The 4,977-nt window shown below is 48.2% G+C and overlaps 1 pseudogene; it reads right to left on the bottom strand.

Annotated features, from left to right (window-relative positions):
• Positions 1 to 2,419: 2,419 nt before the first annotated feature.
• On the bottom strand, positions 2,420 to 4,294 carry LOC129188668 (uncharacterized; annotated as a pseudogene).
• Between the last annotated feature and the right edge of the window lie 683 nt (positions 4,295 to 4,977).

The raw sequence follows: 4,977 nt of genomic DNA, 5'->3' as shown, positions 1-4,977 counted from the left end.
TCCACCTCGACAAAAAACGGGACAGAGGGGTTAGGGTGGATTAAGACAGGTGCGGAAGTGAAGAGGAATTTGAGTTTATTGAAGGCGGACTCGGCCTCTGGGGTCCAGGAAAAAGGAATTTTAGGAGATGTAAGCTTGGTCAAAGGTTCTACGACTCGACTGAAGTTCCGGATGAAACGGCGATAGAAGTTAGCGAATCCCAGGAACCTTTGTAGATGCTTCCTTGATATAGGAGCAGGCCAGTCGACCACAGCCTGAATTTTGGCAGGGTCGGCTCTGAGCTGGCCTCTCTCCACTATGAACCCCAAGAAAGGAATAGACGACGCGTGGCCCGGCTCGCCGCAGTAGATGCACAGACGCAGGCACCGCCGTCTCTCCCTCTCTGCCGCCGTGAGTCTGCCTCCACCCAACTGCATCGGCTCCTCCGTTGTCCAGGTGGGCGTGGAGTTCACACCGCGTGTGGGCTGGGATGGTTGCTGTGGCTCCCTGGCGTGGTCCCCGGAAAGTGTACCTCGGCGAATCGACGACGTAGGTCAAGCTACTCTCTGTGATCGCTGAGGCGCTTGTCAATCAGTGTAGCTAATTCTATGAGGTCGTCTAAGTTTGATGGCATAGTCAGTGGAATCATATGTATTCTGATGTGCTCTGAGAAAAAACGCGTCAAGGAGCGCGCCCGCGTTTCAGTCACTTCCTGAAGCCAGTGTACGGAATTCTATGGCGTAATCGGTGACTGGACGCCGCCCCTGGCGCAGCGTGAAGAGAGCCTGCAACGCCTCTCTGCCAGGCGGGCTGCGCTGGAACACTTGCTGTAGTGCTTTTGCGAAGGCAGGGTAGGTCTGACTGGAGGGAGCACGGCGATTCCACTCCGCGGTAGCCCATGCGATGGCTCGGCCCGTGAGGTGTGAGATGACGAATGCCACCTTGGTGCGTTCTGTGGTGAAGGTGGCAGCTTGCAGTTCGAAGTGCAACTCGCACTGCGTGAGGAAGGGACGGACGTCACCTGAGTCCCCCCAGAATCTCTCCGGTCTGGACAAGGGCGTGCCGGAAGCGAGGGCGGCTTGGACTGGAGGAGCGGGCGGACTGGCGGGTGTGGAGTCCTGGTCCTGAGGAAGTGCCGCCAGCAGCGTGTTGAGGCGGGAGCCCAGGCTTTCCATCATCGCGTCCTGGCGTGCTGATAATTCCTGGATACACGTTCCCAGGGTGTTGAGCTGCTCCTCTTGCTTCCCCAGACGCTGCACTTGGCTACGCAGTGCCTTCTTGACCGGGTCTTGCTCCGCGTGGTCCATTAAACTGGCCGGTTCCTTCTGTTACGTGTGAGTGCGCGGCGGACCACAAAGTGCAGCAGCAAGGTGAGTGGTGAAGTTCTTTTAATAGTCTTAGGCGGGAGCAAACAGAAAGCGCTGGAGTCCGTGGGTAGCGGAACTCCAGGAAAAGGGTGTACACACAAAATAAAATATGCAAAAAGGCAGAACAGAGGGACAACTGGAGCACCCAGCTGTAGAGACGCTGAAACTTGCTAGAGTAGAGATGCCGTGAATGCTCTGACCAGTAGCAAGGAAGGAACCGGCGTCTCACAGCTGCTCCTACTCAGGTATAAGTAGGAGGAAGGATAATTAGTTGCCGGTGTGTCCAGGTGTTCCGGCCCCTGCTGTGCGCCCAGCTGTGGGAGAGCGAGAGAGAGAAAAAGAGAACGAGGCGCAGCAGCAAATGACCGTCACAGTCGTCGTTAGACTCTTCTAAAAGAGGTAGTGTTCTGTGGGTGGTGTAGAATTAAGCAGGCCTATTAACTATAAACTTTAATCACACGCTCTGTCCGGGTTGCATTGTACAGCTACAATTTAGCTTTGCATTTCTCCTTTACACTCTCTCCCCACCTTCTTCCTCTACCTGCTGGTCCCATTAGCAGTGTCACAGTGCCCTCTACTGGTCAAGCATGTAGCAGTACAGTATAAATATGGAGTTACTACAAGACAAAATACATGAAAATATAGACCAGTCAGCGTGCGTTCGTATCTCCGAATGTTCGCAAGTCGGATGTTCGTAAGTTGGGGACCTAGTGTATTTATAAAAAAAATTTAATTAAAATAAAATATCGAGGGAAAGGTTTCTTGAGACGTCATCTGTACTTCTGTGAAGAAAGTGTCGAACGTTTCACTCCTCATCCGAAGTGCTTCGTCAGCGAACTACAAGTGCTGGTAGCCTAGGCCTTAAATACAGTAAGAGTGGGCGGAATTGGTGTGCCAACACCCTCCTCCTATGGTTCCTTACACTAAGACTGGGCGGAGTAATCCTGCCATTAGCACCTCCGAACAAAGGGAAGTGTAGCTCCCTGTAGTTGGGTATGAATGACTCTGATACTGGCTAGTTAGCATCTATTGTTCTGGCTTGGCCCTGGCTTTACCTCATTTGCAAGACTAAGAGCTGTGGGTTTTGGTCTCAGTAACCTGCTGAACACAGGGTCCAAATTAAACCTCAAACCACCATTCTGATTCAATGATGGGTTCTGTTGTTTGACAAAAATAGCTTCCTTTACTCCTCTTTCAAACCATCTGTTTTCTTTGGCCAAAATCTTTACCTCGCTGTCCTCAAAAGAGTGATTGGTTGCTTTAAGGTGTAGATGTACTGCTGATTGAGGACCACTAGAATTGTCCCTGCGGTGTTGATAAAGCCTTTTTTGGAGCATTTGCTTAGTTTCCCCAATGTAGTACTCTTTGCATTCCTCATCTTTACAGTGGATGGAATAGACCACATTGCTCTGTTTTTGGTTTGGAGCCTTGTCTTTAGGATGCACTAGTTTTTGTCTCAGGGTATTTACTGGTTTAAAATAGGTTGGAATTTTGTGTTGCCATGAGATCCTCTGGAGTTTTTCGGAGACCCCAGCTACATAAAGGACTACCACTCCTCTCCTTTTTGCTTCTGTGGGTTTTTGGGTTTCTTTCCCTACTCTCTTCTTTTGACATTTGTTAAAAGCCCACCGTGGGTACCCACAGGTAGAGAGCGCTCTCTGGACATGTTGTGTCTCCCTTTTCCTTCCCTCAGCACTAGTTGGTATTTGTTCCGCTCTATGTTGGAGGGTCCTAATAACCCCTAGTTTACGTTGTAGTGGATGGTTAGATTCAAAAAGCAGGTATTGATTGGTCAGTGTGTGTGGCCTTTCTAAAGACCTCTGTAAGTAGCTGTCTGTCCTCTCCTATAGTTACCTTGCAGTCTAAGAAGGCTAGTTGGTTCTCTTTAGCGTCCACGCGAGTAAATTTGATATTGGTGTCCACCGCATTGATGTGATCTGTAAAAGACTGAATTTCCTGTTTTTTTATTATGACAAGGGTGTCATCCACGTATCGAAACCAGTGCCTAGGTTTTGTCCCTGAGAAGGAAGTGAGAGCCTGTTTCTCCATCTCTTCCATGTACAGATTCACCACTATGGGTGAGACTGGTGAGCCCATAGCACAACCATGAATTTGTCTGTAAAATTTCCCTCTAAACTGAAAACATGTAGTGTTAAGGCAAATTTCCAATAATTTGCAGATGTGGTCAGCACTAAGTTTTGTTCTCCGATGCAGAGTTGAGTCCTCGAGCAGTCTCTTCCTCACCACCGAGACTGCTGCTGAGGTGGGGACAGATGTGAAAAGTGAAGTCACATCATAATACACCAAAGTTTCCTCTGGCTCCAATCTGAGGTCTTTGATACTCTCCACAAACGCTTTTGTGTTCTCTATATGATGATCAGTGTTGCCTACCAATGGGGATAAGACTGTTTTTACATATTTAGCTACATTGTACGTGGTAGAGTCAATGCTACAGACAATGGGTCTGAGGGGAAACCCTTCCTTGTGAATTTTTGGAAGGCATAGATACATGGTGTAGCCTCCCCAGGGTATAACCTATGATACATCTGTCTGTCAATTAGTTCTTCCTTCTCTAACTTTTGGAGACAGTCTATGATTTCTTTCTTATACCTACTGGATGGGTCCCTTTTAAGTTGCTCATATGTGTTGGCATCACTAATTAGACTTGTTATTTTTTCTTCATAGTCCAATGTGTTGAGAACCACTGTGCATCTGCCCTTATCAGCTGGTAAGATGGTGATGCTCTCATCTTTCTGCAGAGCCGCTAATGCTTTCCTCTCACCTACTGTGATATTGGACGGTGGTGGTTTAGCACTACTGAGGAGGGCCGATATCCTCAGACAAAGGTCCCCTGCCTCTGTTCTAGAAAGGTTATTGTTCCTGATGGCCAATTCAGCTGCTGTGATATAGTCTACTCTGGGTATCGTTTTAGGAGTCACTGAGAAGTTGAGACCCTACAGAGCACTACATTGGGGAAACTAAGCAAATGCTCCAAAAAAGGCTTTATCAACATCGCAGGGACAATTTGAGTGGTCCTCAATCAGCAGTACAGCTACACCTTAAAGCAACCAATCACTCTTTTGAGGACAGCGAGGTAAAGATTTTGGCCAAAGAAAACAGATGGTTTGAAAGAGGAGTAAAGGAAGCTATTTTTTGTCAAACAACAGAACCCATCATTGAATCGGAATGGTGGTTTGAGGTTTAATTTGGACCCTGTGTTCAGCAGGTTACTGAGACCAAAACCCACAGCTCTTAGTCTTGCAAATGAGGTAGAGCCAGGGCCAAGCCAGAACAATAGATGCTAACTAGCCAGTATCAGAGTCGTTCATACCCAACTACAGGGAGCTACACTTCCCTTTGTTCGGAGGTGCTAATGGTAGGATCACTCCGCCCAGTCTTAGTGTAAGGAACCATAGGAGGAGGGTGTTGGCACACCAATTCCGCCCACTGTATTTAAGGCCTAGGCTACCAGCACTTGTTAGTTCGCTGATGAAGCTCTTCGGATGAGGAGCGAAACGTCCGACACTTTCTTCACAGAAGTACAGATGACGTCTCAAGAAGCCTTTCCCTCGATGGACAACTCCTGTACGACTGAGAGCCTACACAGACACATAAAATAAAATAATACATA

Source organism: Dunckerocampus dactyliophorus, chromosome 10 (genome assembly GCF_027744805.1).
Source record: "Dunckerocampus dactyliophorus isolate RoL2022-P2 chromosome 10, RoL_Ddac_1.1, whole genome shotgun sequence".
In the NCBI taxonomy this organism is placed as follows: Eukaryota; Metazoa; Chordata; class Actinopteri; order Syngnathiformes; family Syngnathidae; genus Dunckerocampus; species Dunckerocampus dactyliophorus.
This window is presented reverse-complemented; position numbering and strand designations above follow the sequence as displayed.